At 32.2% G+C, this 22715-nt stretch overlaps 1 protein-coding gene across 6 annotated transcripts in view; it reads right to left on the bottom strand.

The window, feature by feature from the left end:
- LOC130453102 (probable nuclear hormone receptor HR3) overlaps window positions 1–22715 on the bottom strand; it is a 135564-nt gene that overhangs the window by 32963 nt on the left and 79886 nt on the right. For 2 of the 6 annotated variants that reach the window (XM_056792726.1, XM_056792703.1), the window contains exon 1: window positions 3919–4609. The exons of 3 other annotated variants lie outside the window; for them this stretch is intronic. The gene's annotated coding sequence lies outside the window, so the exon portion shown is untranslated. Of the gene's footprint in view, window positions 1–3918; window positions 4671–22715 lie in introns of those variants that run through there. One more of the 6 variants, XM_056792711.1, reaches the window with a different exon arrangement.

Below are 22715 nucleotides of genomic sequence, written 5' to 3' on the forward strand. Positions count from 1 at the left end.
GAATGTACCAGCGCGGATTCAATACCAAGAATGGCCACAATTACTTGATTGTTGTACAATTGAATTTACAGCGCAGATTCAACACCTAGAGTTGCCACAATTGCTTAATTGTTGTACATTTGAATTTACCAGCGCGGATTCAATATCAAGAGTTACCACAATTGCTTGATTGTTGTACAATTTAATGTACCTGCGCGGATTCAACACCAAGAGTTGCCACAATTGCTTGATTGTTGTACATTTGAATGTACCAGCGCGGATTCAACACCAAGAGTTGCCACAATTGCTTGATTGTTGTACATTTGAATGTACCAGCGCGGATTCAACACCTAGAGTTGCCACAATTGATTGATTGTTGTACAATTGAATTTACCAGCGTGGATTCAACACCAAGAATGGCCACAATTACTTGATTGTTGTACAATTGAATTTACCAGCGATGATTCAACACCAAAAGTTGCCACAATTGCTTGATTGTTGTACAATTTAATGTACCAGTGCGGATTCAACACCAAGAGTTGCCACAATTGCTTGATTGTTGCATCTAGGACCTCTCTCGCTCTCTCAATGTTTCCCAATGTAAATTCTTTATCCCAATGGAACGCATTTGCTAGTAGAAGGCTTTTTTCACCAAATGCGATTTGCAACAATTTAAAACTTTGTTGTTCACTTAAATCATAGCAGATCATAGCCTCTAGATGTTCTTCTCAGAAATTTATATTTCGATAACAAATCATAGATGCCACTATTTACTATGTGATAGCAGCGATTCAATGACAGTATGGGTATACTAAAATGTTAACTATTGTTAACAGGGGATGTTCACAAATCGGGAGTCTTTTTCGTGTTTGTCATCATCTTCCTTTCCTTGTATTCTTTCATGAGATAGCACCCATCTCATGGGTTGTTTTGTAGTAGATGCAGATGAATTTTAATTTGTAATCCAAGAGGGTTTTATATTTTCAAGAACGGCATTTAAGGAGAAGGTTTGACGATTTAAAATCAAAGTTTAGATTTCTGCTGTATACACAAAACACACGTCAGGTAATTTAGATTTGAAGGGAGGTTTATGATCGCCCTAACTCGATTTGGATGCTTTAGTATATATTCTATGGAAGTTGAAATACATGGAATGTTTCGAGTGAAAGTGATGATGATATTCAAACTTGTATTCGAACGTGTTTTGGCGATTGTTTCAAAATAATATCAGTTTCCACAAGGATCCAAATACAAAGGCTTGGAATGACTAATCCGTTTGAGATTGTATAAATACATCAAGATTTATGAGATTTAATTTTACTTAGTAAACTTTTGGTCGATAGTTTATCATAAATTATCATTTTCAGATGAAATGTAATTTAATAGCAACTACGGTCGATGACCTTTTGAATCGATAAACATATTTGAAATGTAGGTGAAATAAGTTTGAAACGGGAGCAATGACATACGTTCCGAAATTGAAGGTGTTTGATTAATTTTTCTTTTGTGATAAGTTTTTGATACAATTAAATATTGTTAAAAGTTTTCACAGTAGCCAAAATTAATCATTACGCTTATTGGGTTCGTCGTCCGTGAGATTTTCACACAATGCGTTCATAAACTCATTATTAACTATATAAATAATGTTGTTAAACATTTTCGAAATCTTATTACAATCTTATATTTGTTTAAATTATAGTCTAATAAATTATTGACAATGATAAAGGTACGAAATTCATAAAAATGGAAAAACCTACGAAAAAATAATTTATTTGAAGGGTACGTCCAGAAAGTAACGTGCCAAGGGCTGGATTTGGAAATTTATTGATCGGAAAGGTACGATTCTCAATATGTTCGAAAATACGAACCTCCTGCATCGGTACATTTTTCCTATCAAGATTTCCCAGCTTCCTGGAAGACTTCGAGGAGGATATCTTTTAGTGACCTCGTCGTAACGGCTCTAATGTTTTCAAGAGACTCCAATTGTCCTGATCGAGTGAGCAAGTGCATTGTCGTAGTGAGGAATCTTTAATCTCTGACCTTTGTTTTAATTTTTGTATCATTTTGACGTATTTGCCAAATTTTCTGTTAGTAGAAATTCGAAATGTCGTCGACTAGACCTGACATTTTCGAGCCACCTGCCCGACTGGGATTTCGATAGATAATTATCTCTAAAAGACTCCTGAAGTATCCTCTGGTATTTTATTGAGTCTCACGCTCATCGCTGACGGATAATTTCTTCCAGTCATACATCTATTCAAGGCTTATAATAATGTGTTATTTTATAACACATTATTCCATACAAGTCCATTAACTTAATGCTACAATTTGGGAAAAAAAATAGACTACCGGTTCAAAATTTTTATCCACCTCATAATCCATTCATTAAATTTTAAAATAATATACCTCAACATATTGTCAAAACAACAACGACGAAACGGAGCGACAAGTTAAAACTTGCAAGTACCGCTGATTGTTTATTTTTCTTTAACTGAATGATTTCTTCGGTGTTTATGATTGTAGTTTAGTCCTAGTGAGGCACGAAAAAGTGGTAAAAGTAACCGTGCCATTGTCGTCGAATTAAAACGTACCGTGGACGATGCACGAGCTTTGGCAATAGAAAAAGTTTAAAGCGGCTTCGAAAAACCACAACCTCTGATGATAAACGTATTGTATTAATCAGTAAACGTGACAAATGCATCAAAAGCCCAGATATGTCTGGGCAGGAGCTGGATCTGGAGCTGGTCATCAGAAAATTTATCTTCCAGCATGATAACGATTTCCAGCATTCCTCGAAGCTGTGCAGAGTATTTGAAAGAATTGGAAACGAAGAATATGTCCAAATCCATTCAAATTATATTTATAATTATATGTTTTATCGTTTTCTTACAAAAAAATCCATTATTGTGAGTCTGGTAATTTAACAGGCCATCATGTCACACCCATTCATCTCAATCATATATTTAAAGGAAGTACGTCAATAAATATTTGCGAAATTTGTGAATAAATATGTTGATTTGACGTTCCTTCAATAAAGAAATGTTTTATGATTCACAACTCGTAAAGCACGACATATAAAATATGCTTATTGCTTCAATCATGTAATGAGGATTGTCTTCACTCCAATATCGATAGTTTCGGAACGACAAAACATCATTTTTATAAAAATACTAATATAATAACTACAAACGCCAAGTAGTTTTGTTTTTTTCTAGCATTACAGCCATTTTTGGACGACCTTCATGAAGTTTAAACCGTAGGGAAGTGCTGCCACGATTTTATTAGGAAAACCAGCAAAAATCGGTGCTTCGTTATGGTGCTTCATCACGAAAATTCGAAGCGAGTTGATCAGCGCATTGCTGTTGGTTTAATCCACGTCATCCAATCATAGAACATCCAGTTTTTGACAAAGATTAATGTTCCAGAACAACTCAAACGGCACTCGTATGACAACTCGTGCTGAGTATGTTCACTATTAAAAATGTCAAATGTCAATGTCAGATTTGACATAGTCACATCAGTGTTATTATATCTCGTAATCTAATTAGCAACCCTGGTATATAGTTTTCAAAAATATTTATCAAATTGATAATCTACGTCTATGTTGCTCGATCGATGTCGCTTTTATAGTTTCGCAATTCTTAGAATATAAATCAAATTGCATCGGTAGACATGGCGAAGTTGTATCACCATCCTGATCTTGCATCTGAGTCTACTAAATTATTTTATTAAATTAAAAAATCAGGATACGTCAATTACATTCATAATTACTTAAAATTCGTTACAAAAAGATATTTCTACGTATAAGGTAATTGCCAAAAATAAGCAAACCAGAAATTAGGTAGTTAATTTTTGAACATACTGTAGTAGAGAGTAGAGCTTTTTTTCGACTAATGTAAAAATATTTAAATAAATAAATTGAAAATTAAGCATAAATACCTGCGTTTCATAAATAAATGCTGCATAATGATAAACAATAAATTATAGGACTTCTCTGAAATATTTGTATGAACTTCTTAAGATGTAGGTAAGCATTCAGACAAATTTTTGCCCTTAACGTTTTGAAACTGATCTTTTGGAGGCGCGGTTCACGTTGGAGCCAATGAACTTGAGGTTATTAACCGCCGAAAAGTACGAAACAGCGCCGCGTTATCAAAAAAAAACGCACATATACACATACACACACCAAGTTAACAAATAGACTTGATTACAAAAAGGCACATCCACTACCTGAATTGCTAATTTCGTAGCAAATAACTTGGTCGATATCACTTGCGAGTTTATTTTTACTGAATGAAGTGAACGACCGATTATGAAAACAACTAATCATCTAAATCAGTTATTTACAAATTAATTGTTTTTATAAGCCACTTACCGCGAGATATATACACCTATGCAAATATCACTTTTTTTACATTCAATTAACGTTATCATTCGACCCTTTTCGTACTATAAACATTATGCAACAACACTGCGTTGTTTTACGTCGAAATGAAGAAAACACTTTTCACTAGGTACCTAATTTTTTCACTTAACCTTAAATAAAAAACAAAATACTAGTGATCATTTCACATATTCACTACCGATTATTATGTATCATTAAAAAAATTTAAAGGATTCCTTACGACCACTACATATTTTGGACATTTTTTAAAGAAAAGTCTGTCCTAGGAAATTATCCATGTATCTTTGAAGTAATATGGGAATGTGGTCGAGTTATGGAATGAGCTATATACTTCCGTCTTCGTCTAACGCGTTTGCGTGTAGCTCGAAATTGAGACGACGTATGTCGCAGCGCGGAATAGTGTGACGTAGCGATCCCCACTCGGTTGTGGAGTTCGATGACCCCTTCCGTATACAATATGATTATAGAGACATGGGCGGGTTCATTGGAATTCGATGACGGGATTTATTTAGTAAAGAATGAGTAAGAAATTTATTTACGTTTTTATCTTAATGTATTATAATTATGGAAATTTTGACTTTGGTGAACTCTAAAGAAAAATTGAATTGAATTAAGTAACGGAGTACAATTTTTACTATGTCTCTATTTCGATTAAATAAAAAACAATTAATTCTTAAAAATTCGATATTTTTAATAAATATTTATTTATGTTACAAAAAGTATAATTTTGACACATCTTATTTTGAAATTTGATATCACTTGGTATGTATAGTGATAATTGAGGTTATATTAACAACAAGCTTCTCAAGTTTCGATTTCTGTGTTTGTTTATAATTCTTGCTTCTAATAAGTAATAAAATAAGTGACATTATATAACAATAAATATCTAAGTAATTTGTGTGATTTCTCAACAAAATGATAATTTTTTTATAGAATTTGAAAATATCTTAATGGACAATTTCTCAATAAACTTTATAGAATTAGTATACATTTGAAAAGTGCTGTTATATTCTGCACAATTTTTTAATAAAAGAAAAAACTTCATTTTTAAAACAATTTCTGAACAAATTGGAAGTTTTTTTAGAAAATTTCAAAATATTGAAGATTTTTTGAGACAGGTTCAGTATCATTTGTGAAATTTCCAACGTTAATTAAGTATTTCTTTCGTAATATTTCCAATGCATCGAATAACAGTTTTTGTGTTCATCATACCATCTCCAACTGTTCTAAATGTTGTAAATCGTCCACGACATAAGACGTGAAGCAAACAAATTGGAAGTTTTTTCTAGAAAATTTCAAAATATTAAAAATTGTCTGAGAGGTTTGATAACTTTTGTGTATCATTCTAATAAGTTCGTAAAATTTCACTTTCTTCTTCAACAAGTTCTTTTTACAACATATCAAAATTTTGAAGACAATTGTAATGAAAAATTTAAACTCTAAAATCCATTTATGTATCTAAATGTTCTTGATTTTAGGTCTCTTCTTTAGATGTATTAAAATATCAAAAGATCTAAGAAATAAGAAATAACAAATTGTGAGAAGTACAGTGTTCAGTAAGAAATTTTCCGAGTCTTAAAAAGATCGAAAATATCTGAGCATTTCGATTTCGACCTTCCTATAAATTCAAACAATTTCTGAGAAATTCGAATGAGATATCTCAAAGTTTTGGTGATATTCTTAATTTTTTGGGAAATTTACTTCATTTCTAAGTGGATTTTCATAGGAAAATTCGAGACTTTTTCTACGTTCTAGATCTTTCTGGAAAATTGGAACTATGCAATGTAATGCAACTTTTTGTTATTTTAAGAAATCAGTTTTTCTGGTAGATTTCTTTTTTGAGTCGTCCTGCAAATTTTTTTAGAAAATTTGTGAAATTCGGTGACCATCTGGGTCTTTCCAGGAGGTTCCAACAATTTCTTTGATATTGGGAAGATTCCACAACAAAATGATAACTTTCTGAGTAGTTACGAAAATTTTAAAAATATGTACGACGTTTGATGATCTTCTAGATCTTTCCGGGAGGTTTCATTGTCATCTGGTAACGTCATGTGCCTTTCTGACTAATTAAAATAATTTCTAAAAAAACTGGTAATCTTTTTCTGAAAATGTTGGAAAGATCTGTGAGCAATTTGGCAACATTTTGAAAATGTTAAAGAGATCTGTGATGTTTGGTGATCTTTATGAGAGTTAACAACAATCTCTAAATAGTCTGGTTATGTTCTATGCGTATCTAAATAATGCAATTTATAGACAAATTTTTAAAATTATGAAAAAAATTATAACAGTTGAGGTTTTCCTGAGACATAGGAAAGATTCCAAAACAAATTAATAACTTTCTGGAAAGATCTATAATGTATAGTGACCTTCTAAATCTTTCTGGTATATTTTAACAATAAAGTTTTATGCCTCTCTGCGCAATTCCTGATTACTTTCTGAGAAATCTGGTAACGTTTCTGATTTTCCTGAGAAATATGGAACATTTCATAAAAATGTATAACTTTCTGAGTAGATGTGTAATGTTTGCTAACCAGTAGGATCTTTCTGAGAACAATTTCTGAGAAATCTTGTTGCGTTAAGAATGTTATGAATTTTTTATCAAACTGATAGCTTTCTCAGTCTGTTAGAATAATAGAAAACACCTGAAAAGTTTTTTGACATTTTGAGTCTTTCTGGTATAGTAAAACAATTTCTGAGACTAATAGTACTAATAGTATTGTTTTGTAATCCTGATAAATTCGAGGTATCCTTGTTTTTCTTTGGAAAATTCTAAAATATATCAAAAATTTGTGATCTCAACTAAATATAGTAACGGTCCGTAATTTTTTACAAACTGAGTCATCAATCTCAGAAATTCTGTCTCTGGCATATTTCTAAGACATTGAAAAACGATTTATAAAATTTTGATTTTATCTAAACTTTTTCTTTTATGAAATTCCAGCTTTATGAACTATTTGGTAACGTTCTAAGCCTTTCTGCATAACAACTACAAAATTACAGGTGTGTGTGCTTTTTATAGGAAATTACATATTGTCTCAAAAATTTGTTAATTGCAAACAGGTGTTTAATGACGTTCTTCAGTGTCTTTCTGCTTCATTTGAATCATTTCTGAGATATTTAGAAGATTCGCAACTATCTCTAAAGTTAGTTGACGTTCTGTATCTTTTCAAAAACACTTTTGTTAAAACTTTCTGAGTAATTTTCAAGTATTTATGTGTTGTGTGGTAACCAGTAGGATCTTTCTGAGAAATTCGAACAATTTCTGAGAAATCTTGTTGCATTATGAATGTTATTAAATGATTTCAACAATATTTTATCAAGTTTATAAATTTTCAAGTCTTTTAGATTAATAGAAAACATCTGAAAAGTTTATTTACAATCTGAGTATTTCTGGTATATTGAAACAATTTCTGAGACTCGTTTTGTAATCCTGATAAATTCGAGGTATCCTTGTTTTTCTTTGGAAAATTCTAAAATATATCAAAAATTTGTGATCTCAACTAAATATAGTAACGTTCCGTAATTTTTTACACACTGAGTCATTAATATCAGCAATTCTGTCTCTGAAACTTTCACTGAAATATTTCCAAGACATTAAAAAAGGATTTTTAACTATCTCTAAAGTTAGTTGACGTTTAGTATTTTCTCAAAAACAATTTTGTGAAAACTTACAAATTAAGACAAAAAGATTTCTTTCTTTAAAATTTAAGCTTTGTTCTTTTTAGATCTGTTTTTTTTTAATTTAATTTTTATAAAGTGGATAAAAAGATATATGGGAAGGATAAGATTGAATAAAAAATAATTATTTTGTGAAATCGTATAAAATATATATAAAAAACAAAAGTTTTTCTTTACATTGAATTATGAAAGTTTATTTATTGTGGAATCTGAATGCTTAAAGTTCCTGTAGAAGTTTTAATATAGTCCATTGACTCGGAAGTCATTTCGTCTATAAACAAAATAAAATTTAATTTGGTGATAAAGTAAATGATCATATAAATCCACTCCAGAAGTTTCTATACAAAATCCGCACAATAATAAAAGCATTGTATATATTCCTATCGACCGATAAGAAGAAACAGCTGACTATTTCCGCGTATACATTTTGTGGTTCGTTCACAGTGGCGTCTCATCCGCAAATTTTTCAATTACCTACACACACAAAAATTAAAAAAATGATTTTTTATTCACTTTTTCTTCGATAGTTTTAAATTTCATTATCAACGATGACTTTAATGTTATAATCAAAACTAAATAAATAAAGACTTTAATAATTATTATACACATAGCAATATTTTTCTAATAACTTTTCTGTCATTCTAACACGAGGGTTGTTACTTAAGTTTTTGACATACGGCAACTTTGATATGAATATATCGAACATGAAGTTTGATATTTTTAATAGTGAACGTACTCAGAACAAAAAAATAGAATTGATTCGCGAACACAACAAATTTTATATAACGTGAATTCAACCAAAAACAGTGTGCCGATCAACTCGCTTCGAATTTTGGTGATGAAGCACTATCTTGAGACACCGTGTTTCACTGATATATAGTGTAGTAGCTTCACTCTACTTCGCTAACACTTCGACCAGCCTTTGTTGATGGACAGTTTTGTTTCCTTACAGAAACGAAAGCTTCTGAGCTCCGTGGGAACGCAATTTATACTTTTGCTCATTGCTCAGTTTTTGATAAAGCATAAGACATGGCATTAGTGACTTTACACTCTTTTAGAAAGCTTAGAAGCCTTGTCAAGTCACCGGGCGTCATGCTCTGTTTCTAGAATGTTTTTGTTGCCCATTTCGGTGCTTCGCTTTCTTGCATCAAAAAGCCAAATTTTGGAAAAAGAATAATCGAAAATCTGCGATCATAGAGAGAGTTGAAATTATTTTTTGGAGTATACAATATTCAGGATTGTAGGAGAAAACAAAAATATGGTACAAGATATCACAAGATATGACTGTTCCAGTCGAGTGGTAAATTCATCACCAACCAATTCTGCATTAGACAATGCTATGAGATTTAGCTAAAATCAGTTCTGAAACTCGTTTAAATAACACTGATAAACAAGCCATAGATAATATCTGGCATGGTGTTTACTATTTTTAATTCAGTTTTTCATGCTGATTACAAATTTGAGAACTACTTTGTTCTATCACGTCAGGTTTTTAAGATATCAATGAAAACATATATTTTTTAATCCCATTTCGTAGGATTTTTTTATTTCCATTTTTACTTTTTTCATTTTTCCTCTTTTTTTGCTATATGTTTATTATATGAATTAAGTTGTTCCTTTATTTGCTCCTTTTTTTATTTTCAGTGAAAACCATTGCGTCTAGAGGTTGCAGCAATTCACCAGATTTGTTTTGCTCTGTGTGCGGCCATCTCACTGACAAAGCCCATCGGAAGACATTTACACCATTTCTGAAGAGAGCTTATGAACTATACTTTGATTCGAAGGTTGACAGTGGTAAGACGTGGGCACCGCAATTCATCTGTTTGACATGTGCATGCAACTTAAGGGGTTGGATTAGGAAAGCGAAGAAGAACAACCATCTGGCATTTGGAGTCCCTATGATATGGCGTGAGTCAAGCAACCACACAACAGACTGTTACTACTGTATGACAAATATCACTGGTTTCTCATATAAAACTCGTGCATCTGTGAATTATCCAGATAATCCCTCAGTTTCAAAGCCAATTCCACATGATCCCGTCACTTGTACAATACCATCACCACCTACTGAATTTATCGATGAAGAAACGCAAGAAGAAAGTTCTCCATCTTCTATCAACAACTCGGACTCTGACTACCATCCTGGTGAAGATATTCATTTGGTAAATAATGACGACCTTTGCGATGTTGTTCGGTATCTGGCATTAACAAAAGTTCAAGCTGAATTGCTAGGTTCACGTCTGAAAGAATTTAATTTGCTAGCACCAGGCACTAGAACTTCACAATTTCGACACAGACACAAAGAACTCGTGCAGTTCTTTGCAATGAGTGATAACATGTGTTACTGCACGAACATTAAAGGTCTTATGTCAAGCCTCGGGATTGAACACTGAAGCATGGCGACTGTTTATTGATTCATCCAAGACGAGTTTGAAGGCTGTATTATTACACAATGGGAACTTGTCGTTACTTCTTGAAAAAATTCGCTATCGTGATTACAATGGGAATATCTGTGGTGATTTAAAAGTTATAACTATTCTCATGGGAATGCAGACAGGGTGTACCAAGTACTGCTACTTTATCTGCGAGTGGGACAGCAGAGATAGGAAGCACCACTATGTAAAGAAGGATTGGCCTATCAGAGATAAAATGGAGCCAGGTTTTAAAAACGTCCTTCGTGTGCCGTTGGTTGAGCGTGAAAAAGTTATTATGCCTCCACTTCATATAAAACTGGGGCTCATAAAGAACTTCGTGAAGGCATTAGACAAAAAATCAGATGCTTTTTGCTACCTCACCAAGAAGTTTCCAGAGTTAAGTTATGCGAGAGTGCAAGAAGGTGTATTTATAGGTCCACAAATTAGAAAGATTATTGCAGACAGTAATTTCGAAGACTTACAAAGATGCGAAAAAGATGCATGGCTTGTATTCAAGTCTGTTGTAGCCAATTTCCTTGGAAATAATAAATCTCCTAACTATATAAATATTGTGCAGAAGTGCATTAGTGCATACAGCTTGATGGGTTGCAACATGTTTCTCAAAATTCATCTCCTCGACTCACATCTCGATTTCTTTCCCGAGAACCTGGGTTCGGTCAGTGATGAACATGGCGAACGTTTCCATCAGGACATCTTGGTAATGGAGTCACGCTATCGGGGTTGATGGAGTGCAGCAATGTTGGCTGACCACTGCTGGATGCTTCAGCGCAACATACCAAATGCTCAGCACAAACGCAAGTCGACAGCCAAGAAATTTAAACCAAACTAATGTAAATTAAGAAAAATTATGTTATATAGTATAATTTTTTATGTTTATTATACCTTGAACTATACGATGGTACATAATTTATATTAATTATTCCTTTTTTTCCTGAATAAATGCTTTATTATAACTTATCTCTAATTTGTTTCCCTCGGTACAATGTGAAACATATATAAATTATTAATGTCGGATATCTCAAAAACGGTGGGTAATAAATAGAGAGAAACGGTTTGCATATTTTTAATCAGCATGTTTCAATTGTTTTAAAACAAGTGTTGGATACTAAGATATCCACTGTAACTGTTTTTTGTTTATCAGTGTAATTCATTTATTGGTTCATAAATTGGTAGAAGAAGAGGAATAGACTGTCCACGATGACTACCCGATTTAGATCTTACACATTTTTTTTTTATTGGGGCATTTAAAATCGACTATTTGACTCTAGAAAAAGAGCAGCTGCGTGTAGAGGATTTAGAACAGACTTTATCATTACATTCGGTGATATATATATATATATATATATATATATATATATATATATATATATATGACACCTTGTGTATATATATATATATATATATATATATGACACCTTGTGTATAGTTTAAAATGCTAAAAATTATTTTGAAAATTCGTTATTTTTATCTACCTTATCGATTTTGTTATTTTTTGTATTATTTTGCTTAATTGAATACATTTAATTGTTTTATCGGAAACAACAAACCAAATTCCCATCCTAGGTCAACGACCTAGGACAGTTTCTTGAATCTAGTATAATTCCTAATATAAATTAAATATAATTATTACTAACTATACAGGATGTCCCAACAGTAGTTAAACAAATGAAATATGCGATTCATTTATTTGGATGTACCTACCAGATTTGATCACATTTTTAAATGGAAAATAAGGTCAGATTTGAATAAGGCTTCATCTACTTAGGTTTTGCCGGACTTATAATTTTCCCTATGAATTCATTTCATGAATTATGAAATTTCCAACAGTAATTAAGTATTTCTTTTGTGATACTTCCAATACAGCTTTTGTGTTCATCATACCATCTCCAACTGTTCTAAATATTAGAACTCGTCCACGACTATAGCCGTGAGGCCAGTCACCTGAACAAATTGGAAGTTTTTTTTAGAAAATTTAAAAATTATAACTTTTATGTGTCATTCTAATAAATTCGACAAATTTCTCAGCAAATTAACAACTAAACATCTAAATGTTCTTGATTTTAGGTCTCTTCTGTTTTAGAAGTAATTTAATAATATTTGGTAGACCAAACAAGTTCTAAAAATACAGGAACGTTCAGTAACTTTTGTTAAATTTCCAACAGTAATTAAGAATTTCTTTAGTGATATTCCCAATGCATCGAATAACACTCTTTATGTTCATAATAATGCACAAGGGTTTCCTATACCTATCTCTGAATGTTACGAACTCGTCCACGACATAAACCGTGAAGCCACTTCTGCCTAAAATTTGGGGAATTCGCGTTGCCTTTGTTTTTGTTTTTATCACAGCGGCGAGAATCCACAAGTCAAAACATACGAAAGTTAATGTTAGGGATCAAAGTAATAAGTTATAACATTATACCTGGAAATTTTAATGGTAATATGTATCTTATTGATCAGATAATAAAATATTTTTTATGCACGATGGAGCTCCATATCACTTTGATAGAAGGTGTCGTAATTGAAGTAATCACTTTCAAAATCTATGGATTGGTAGAGGTACAGAAGCCCCGCTTCATAAGCCTCTTTTGTCACGTAATTCTGAACCTTTGGACCACATAGTTTGATAGTATCTTAAGGAGAAAGCCTATGCTAAAGAGGTAAATTTACGTCAAGAATTGGAAGACAAAATTTACCAGTTCACTTCAATGACCTCGTAGATGATTTCCAACCCTTGAAGAAAATGGATAGACTTGGGTAAAGCTAACCTTCAATGTTCAATATTACTTGGTGCTCCAGGACAAAATCTCATTTTGGGAGAACGACTCAGAGCTGAAGAAATGGGCATCAATTTTAAACAGAAACTTACACTCTGGAAAGTTCGGACGAGTTTTTGTAGATGTATGAAGAGGAAAGAGAAAATTGATTCCATCGAATGTTCACCATTATATTTCGGAGAGTGAATGAGCGTTTGCAGAGTGAAGACGCGCCAAAGTGAAGGCTACACCAGCAGGAACGAGTGGTCTACCGTGCTTTGGGACTTGAGAGGAGTAGTTACCTTTGATTGTCTGTGTACGATGAATATTTTAGTAACCTGTCGGCTTACGTTGAAGGAATTGGGTTGAGAAACACTAAAACACTCTCCTTATAGTCCTGATTTATCGCCATGCGACTCTTATTTATTTGATTCATTGAAATAGGCACTTGGCGGACGGCGATTCGAAAGCAATGCGATGGTAGAATCCGATGGATTCCGACGTGGTGGTAAAAGTGTGTGTAATGTAGTTTTCTGATAACCTTCATTTCGCAACAATCGTGTACCATATCGTATTTCAGAAAAGGACAGCTGCTAATTAAATTAGTTACTATAATGAAAAATATTTCATTTTAGTCTTCTGGGTTATTATTAGTTGAGCAGTAACAGAACCGGAAAATGATAGTTCGAAGCGGTCTCAGTAGCGGAATATTTATTTATAAGAATAGTTCCTTCACCAATGTTTACCGATAGAACGCGATGATGCAACGTTGCCAATGTTATGTTCAATGTTACGCGTTTCTTTACAATATTACTGTAATTACATTGTACGATATGGAAGATTGTTTTATCGGTCATTGATCCATTGGAATTAACACATCGATAAACGTACGGTTTGTAATATTGTACACTCGTGGTTAAAAATAACGCACCACCCCGATTTCTGAAAATATTTTTTTGTTTAATAAATTTAAATTAATATCGCTATTGTTTAACTTCTTTTCGATCATTTTGACGCAATAATAAGAAATTTTTAGTAATTTTGAGTGATTTTTAATAACCAAAAATAAAACTTACATTCTAAACAATAATGTTTCTTTTTTCAAAACGTGTATTTCAGCCTCTGGATGTAATTGTTGCTAACATTCTCCTGGGCATGCTTTCATCATCACTTCAGCATCACTTCTTGAGGTATGTTCTCCCATTACTCTAAGGGCCCTTTCACACCAAACGAATCCGAATCAATCAGAATAACTCCGAATAAAGTTGAATCTGATTGACCAAGATTCGGCTTCGAGCGCTTCGTTTAAATGTGAAGGGACTCTTTTCCCGCCTTCAGACCGGACGAATCTGGTTCAATCAGGTTTGATTCGAGGTCGCACTTGATTCAACCTAACAGATTCCTCGTCCGGTCAGTCTTGAATCAACAACCATACGAGATGGACGTGGAGTTATTAATTTTAAAAGTTAAAGAAAATAGTGCGATTTATGACGACTACGAAACATCATTGCAACAACTGCGTCCATGATGATATCTCAAAAGGCTCTAAAAGAAGGAAAACAAAAAGAAGATGAAAGGATTTTTATAGGTTCAGGTTGATTCAACTGGTGTGAAAGAGTGGAGATGACGAATCAGATTCAACTTGATTCGGAGTGATCCAGATTGATTCGGATTCGTTTGGAGTGAAAGGGGTCTAATGCCGCTTTCTCAAGCTCATTTAAATTTTGAGGAGAGGGTAATTTAGAGCATCTGTCGCAACGTGTGGACTAGCATTATCATTCATTAAACGAAAATCATCACCAATAAAAGACCCAAACGGAACGACGTGATTTTCAATAATGTCGGTTATGTATCTTGCTGGGTTAAGGGCGGATCTAGGAAGAGAAAGTAATTCTGTGCGAGCATCAAAACAAATTCCTCCCCAAAACATGATAGACCCTCATGGGAAGGATACAACTGCGCAAATCTTTCTCCTCGTCGTCCATAACGTCCATCTAGACCTCTTAGACTGATTCTTGTCTCATCAGTAAATAAAACTTGGCACCAATATTCTAATTTCCAATCTAAATGTTGCCTTGCAACACGATGCTGAAGGGTTCGTGAAGGTGCCTGGGGAGCTTTTCTGCTGTGTAGAAGGTGTCGTCTTATTGATCTATCAGAGATATTTACATTTCGGACTTCTCGTAAAAAGCTATTGAGCACGACACTTATTATTGTGTAATTTCTTAATGAATTTAATTGCAAAAAACGGTCATCTCGAGGAGTTAAACTGAAGGACGTCCTTGTCCAGGCCTCCTAGAATGTGAACCGGTCTCACGTTGTCTTTGATAACTTTGTTGTTGTCCAACTAACTCGGCTATTCTTTTAGGTTCGTGGTCACTTAACTGCCTAATTCTATTCACTTTTCGTTTAACTAGTCTCGACTTAAACACACCTTGAATGACTTAAATTACTACTGTCCACAAGTTGATAAAACCACAAAAACAGTTATTTGCTGATAAGAAATTTTGCTACATTTTATCGCTAACATTTAAAATATTTTAACTTTTTGTGATAGAAAAAAAAAGAAACCCAAAAGATTAACATTTTAGATTTTGATATTGAAATAAAGGGTGGTGCGTTATTTATGACTACGAGTTTATATTTAATAGGTACATACCAAAATTAAACTTCACTGTTATGGAAAAAAAATCGTATATGACTTAATACTATTTTTTTTAGTTTGCCAGCAGATCGCATCTATCGCTGCGGTTATTACCGACAAAAATTTTGAAAGAGTTTTTGTTAAGATGTAAATGTCATTTAAATATTCAAAAAGTTTCTGGATATTACCTTTTTTTATATAAATATTAACAAGAATTAGTCGTTCGTCGATGATTTTGAAATTTGGTGTGATATGATTCTAAACAACTTATCTCCAAAAGGTCTTACTGTAGATGAAAATAGACGTTCTTCCTCAAAATTTACACGTACTTAATTTTTCTTCTTTAAAATCTTTTTTGATATTAGTAATCAACCGAGCAGAGCTGGGGTCTACAAAAATCAGAATTTAAATCGAGAATTTCCTGTTTAACCAACTTTCCGCGGACACAATACGAGGGTTGTTTTGGAATAACAAATAAAAATAACTAGAACCAGATCAAGGCTATATGGTGGTGTAAAACCACATTCGTGTACAGTAGCCTTGAAAAACGAAGCAGTGTGGACCGCTTCTTCAGGTAAAAAAAAAATGTTTTGATTGTTTTTGTTTGAACTAGTGTACAATTTAGAATTGATCGTTCTACGATGCTCTAATGGCAGGGTAGAACATGTCCAGTTATTCAACAAAAACATGCAACCACTTGCTTCGAGATACTTCGTTGGCGAATAACTTCTGTTGGATTTGGTTTGAAGCAACGCAATTGAAATTTTGCACCAATCGACACCAGCTAAATACCGTGGTTCGAGATGTTGCTTTTTCACTAAAAGTTGAAGCCGTTTGATCCCATCCACAGAAAATTTCCATATAATTCCATTTTTTTATTAAAACGAATGCTTCATGTATCTGTCAACAACTCATATACCACTAGTATGTCAGCAGATATCTTAAAACTCAAGTAGCAACCCTTGTATTGTTATTAAGGTAGTTGTCTTGTCACTGTTATACCCAGGCGCAATTTCAGGTTTTCAGGTGGTCGCAAATTGAACTAAAAAGAAGAAATGTAAGAAAAAAAAAAGAAAAACAGCGATCAGAACTTTCTATAGGTAAATTTTCCTGACTGGAAGTCCATATAAAGAAAAACAAATATAAGATACTATTTACATAAAATATTTATTAGATCAGTAAAATAAGAACAAACTCCATCTTTTTGTATCACTTTTGCGTACCTTGTGCCGCCCTATTTTAATCTATAATGATCTGTCAGCCCTATGACGCCCTGGGTGACTCCTCAGTTGTCTTCCACTAATTTCAGCACTTCACTCAAACTGTACCAATACTTTGATGCTTCCTAATTTTTTTTCTGAAAGTAAGACAGTTGGGGGGAGGGTTAATGACCCCCCTTTGAAGTCGCATCTATTTTTACCACAGTTTTTCCACTACGTTTGCACTTCACTCATGATTACACTAATCACTACTTGTCGAGCATTGTGGTCAGCTAGTTCGCTTCTTCGTAGACCAATATCAGCAGCTCAAAGTATTTTAAAACAATTATTCGTTTCTTGTAACTAAGATTGTGCAGCGTTACTAGTTGTGTGGGGTAAATTCGACTAATTATATGGATTATGAGGGATATTCGTAGAAGGTTTGGAGTTCTGCAAGAATTTGAGAGACTCTTACATAAAATGGCGGATTCGTTTGTCAGAACTTTATACTTTAAGCCTCAATACTGATGAGTTTTTGTTATAAAATAACATCCCTGAATATTCCACTTTGAAAAATAGTACAGAAACGGATAGAATAGAAAAAATTTTATTTTATTATTCACTCTGGTAGCTTTCGAGACGCAGAGGACCTTATCTGGATAATTGGGAGCCAATTGTCGTCTTTTCAGTTTAAAACTAAATCTTCGCAATTATATTTTACGGTTTCACGTATAATAGACCAGTCAATCGCGTCTACTTGTTTATTTGAAATAAAAAACTTTTTCTTTAGTCTCATATTGATAAGAATACAATTGGGATACCATTTTAGAATTATTATCGTTAGTGCTTGAATAAGCAATTGTATGATGTAATTTCGTATATAAAAATTCTCCGTTTGTATCTATTATTTATACAGATATTGATACGACCTGAAAAGTAGTATCACAACGAATAAAATAGAAAAATTTTTATTTTATTAATCATTTTGGTTGCTTTCGACACGCAGAGGACCTTATCTGGATAATTGGGAGCCCAATTGTCGTCTTTTCAGTTTAAAACTAAATCTTCGCAATTATATTTTACGGTTTCACGTATAATAGACCAGTCAATCGCGTCTACTTGTTTATTTGAAATAAAAAACTTTTTCTTTAGTCTCATATTGATAAGAATACAATTGATAGAAAAATTTTTATTTTATTATTCATTTTGGTTGCTTTCGACACGCAGAGGACCTTATCTGGATAATTGGGAGCCAATTGTCGTCTTTTCAGTTTAAAACTAAATCTTCGCAATTATATTTTACGGTTTCACGTATAATAGACCAGTCAATCGCGTCTACTTGTTTATTTGAAATAAAAAACTTTTTCTTTAGTCTCATATTGATAAGAATACAATTGGGATACCATTTTAGAATTATTATCGTTAGTGCTTGAATAAGCAATTGTATGATGTAATTCCGTATATAAAAATTCTCCGTTTGTATCTATTATTTATACATATATTGATACGACCTGAAAAGTAGTATCACAACGAATAAAATAGAAAAATTTTTATTTTATTATTCATTTTGGTTGCTTTCGACACGCAGAGGACCTTATCTGGATAATTGGGAGCCAATTGTCGTCTTTTCAGTTTAAAACTAAATCTTCGCAATTATATTTTACGGTTTCACGTATAATAGACCAGTCAATCGCGTCTACTTGTTTATTTGAAATAAAAAACTTTTTCTTTAGTCTCATATTGATAAGAATACAATTGGGATACCATTTTAGAATTATTATCGTTAGTGCTTGAATAAGCAATTGTATGATGTAATTCCGTATATAAAAATTCTCCGTTTGTATCTATTATTTATACATATATTGATACGACCTGAAAAGTAGTATCACAACGAATAAAATAGAAAAATTTTTATTTTATTATTCATTTTGGTTGCTTTCGACACGCAGAGGACCTTATCTGGATAATTGGGAGCCCAATTGTCGTCTTTTCAGTTTAAAACTAAATCTTCGCAATTATATTTTACGGTTTCACGTATAATAGACCAGTCAATCGCGTCTACTTGTTTATTTGAAATAAAAAACTTTTTCTTTAGTCTCATATTGATAAGAATACAATTGGGATACCATTTTAGAATTATTATCGTTAGTGCTTGAATAAGCAATTGTATGATGTAATTTCGTATATAAAAATTCTCCGTTTGTATCTATTATTTATACAGATATTGATACGACCTGAAAAGTAGTATCACAACGAATAAAATAGAAAAATTTTTATTTTATTAATCATTTTGGTTGCTTTCGACACGCAGAGGACCTTATCTGGATAATTGGGAGCCCAATTGTCGTCTTTTCAGTTTAAAACTAAATCTTCGCAATTATATTTTACGGTTTCACGTATAATAGACCAGTCAATCGCGTCTACTTGTTTATTTGAAATAAAAAACTTTTTCTTTAGTCTCATATTGATAAGAATACAATTGATAGAAAAATTTTTATTTTATTATTCATTTTGGTTGCTTTCGACACGCAGAGGACCTTATCTGGATAATTGGGAGCCAATTGTCGTCTTTTCAGTTTAAAACTAAATCTTCGCAATTATATTTTACGGTTTCACGTATAATAGACCAGTCAATCGCGTCTACTTGTTTATTTGAAATAAAAAACTTTTTCTTTAGTCTCATATTGATAAGAATACAATTGGGATACCATTTTAGAATTATTATCGTTAGTGCTTGAATAAGCAATTGTATGATGTAATTCCGTATATAAAAATTCTCCGTTTGTATCTATTATTTATACATATATTGATACGACCTGAAAAGTAGTATCACAACGAATAAAATAGAAAAATTTTTATTTTATTATTCATTTTGGTTGCTTTCGACACGCAGAGGACCTTATCTGGATAATTGGGAGCCAATTGTCGTCTTTTCAGTTTAAAACTAAATCTTCGCAATTATATTTTACGGTTTCACGTATAATAGACCAGTCAATCGCGTCTACTTGTTTATTTGAAATAAAAAACTTTTTCTTTAGTCTCATATTGATAAGAATACAATTGGGATACCATTTTAGAATTATTATCGTTAGTGCTTGAATAAGCAATTGTATGATGTAATTCCGTATATAAAAATTCTCCGTTTGTATCTATTATTTATACATATATTGATACGACCTGAAAAGTAGTATCACAACGAATAAAATAGAAAAATTTTTATTTTATTATTCATTTTGGTTGCTTTCGACACGCAGAGGACCTTATCTGGATAATTGGGAGCCCAATTGTCGTCTTTTCAGTTTAAAACTAAATCTTCGCAATTATATTTTACGGTTTCACGTATAATAGACCAGTCAATCGCGTCTACTTGTTTATTTGAAATAAAAAACTTTTTCTTTAGTCTCATATTGATAAGAATACAATTGGGATACCATTTTAGAATTATTATCGTTAGTGCTTGAATAAGCAATTGTATGATGTAATTTCGTATATAAAAATTCTCCGTTTGTATCTATTATTTATACAGATATTGATACGACCTGAAAAGTAGTATCACAACGAATAAAATAGAAAAATTTTTATTTTATTAATCATTTTGGTTGCTTTCGACACGCAGAGGACCTTATCTGGATAATTGGGAGCCCAATTGTCGTCTTTTCAGTTTAAAACTAAATCTTCGCAATTATATTTTACGGTTTCACGTATAATAGACCAGTCAATCGCGTCTACTTGTTTATTTGAAATAAAAAACTTTTTCTTTAGTCTCATATTGATAAGAATACAATTGGGATACCATTTTAGAATTATTATCGTTAGTGCTTGAATAAGCAATTGTATGATGTAATTTCGTATATAAAAATTCTCCGTTTGTATCTATTATTTATACAGATATTGATACGACCTGAAAAGTAGTATCACAACGAATAAAATAGAAAAATTTTTATTTTATTAATCATTTTGGTTGCTTTCGACACGCAGAGGACCTTATCTGGATAATTGGGAGCCCAATTGTCGTCTTTTCAGTTTAAAACTAAATCTTCGCAATTATATTTTACGGTTTCACGTATAATAGACCAGTCAATCGCGTCTACTTGTTTATTTGAAATAAAATAACTTTTTCTTTAGTCTTATATTGATAAGAATACAATTGGGATACCATTTTAGAATTATTATCGTTAGTGCTTGAATAAGCAATTGTATGATGTAATTTCGTATATAAAAATTCTCCGTTTGTATCTATTATTTATACAGATATTGATACGATCTGAAAAGTAGTATCACAACGAATAAAATAGAAAAATTTTTATTTTATTAATCATTTTGGTTGCTTTCGACACGCAGAGGACCTTATCTGGATAATTGGGAGCCCAATTGTCGTCTTTTCAGTTTAAAACTAAATCTTCGCAATTATATTTTACGGTTTCACGTATAATAGACCAGTCAATCGCGTCTACTTGTTTATTTGAAATAAAATAACTTTTTCTTTAGTCTTATATTGATAAGAATACAATTGGGATACCATTTTAGAATTATTATCGTTAGTGCTTGAATAAGCAATTGTATGATGTAATTTCGTATATAAAAATTCTCCGTTTGTATCTATTATTTATACAGATATTGATACGATCTGAAAAGTAGTATCACAACGAATAAAATAGAAAAATTTTTATTTTATTAATCATTTTGGTTGCTTTCGACACGCAGAGGACCTTATCTGGATAATTGGGAGCCCAATTGTCGTCTTTTCAGTTTAAAACTAAATCTTCGCAATTATATTTTACGGTTTCACGTATAATAGACCAGTCAATCGCGTCTACTTGTTTATTTGAAATAAAATAACTTTTTCTTTAGTCTTATATTGATAAGAATACAATTGGGATACCATTTTAGAATTATTATCGTTAGTGCTTGAATAAGCAATTGTATGATGTAATTCCATATATAAAAATTCTCCGTTTGTATCTATTATTATACAGATATTGATACGACCTGAAAAGTAGTATCACAACGAATAGAATAGAAAAAATTTTATTTTATTATTCACTCTGGTCGCTTTCGAGACGCAGAGGACCTTATCTGGATAATTGGGAGCCCAATTGTCTTCTTTTTGTTCCAATTCAGTTTAAAACTGAATCTTCGCGATTATTATTTTTATTATTTACGGTTTCACGTATAATAGACCAGTCAATCGCGTCTATTTATTAATTTGAAATAAAATTCTTCTACTTTAGTATCGTCATGAATGAATTTACCGAAAAGGGGTTTATAGAGGGATGTGGAGGACAGGTATTTCATTTAAAATAAAGTCAGGATCAAGCAGAAAATGTCAAAAATGAAGAGAGAAGCTTTAGTTGAAACGTCTCACGGAAAACTGGGTTTGTGAACGTTCAAAATCAGTAAGAAATATGCAAGCAACATTCTAAAGGAATAGAATGTTGTTAAAAAATCATCCACCCGTATATTCCGAAATAGAACTAATATCAAAACTAATGATAACGTTCGCTGAAGATTTTGAAATCATTATCGGAGTCATATTTTCCTTTTGACGGGGGTGATGTAATTTCATATATAAAAATTGATATGACCTCTCTGTATAAAATAATTAAGTTTGTTGATATG

The sequence above is a fragment of the Diorhabda sublineata genome, chromosome 1 (genome assembly GCF_026230105.1).
Source record: "Diorhabda sublineata isolate icDioSubl1.1 chromosome 1, icDioSubl1.1, whole genome shotgun sequence".
NCBI lineage: Eukaryota > Metazoa > Arthropoda > Insecta > Coleoptera > Chrysomelidae > Diorhabda > Diorhabda sublineata.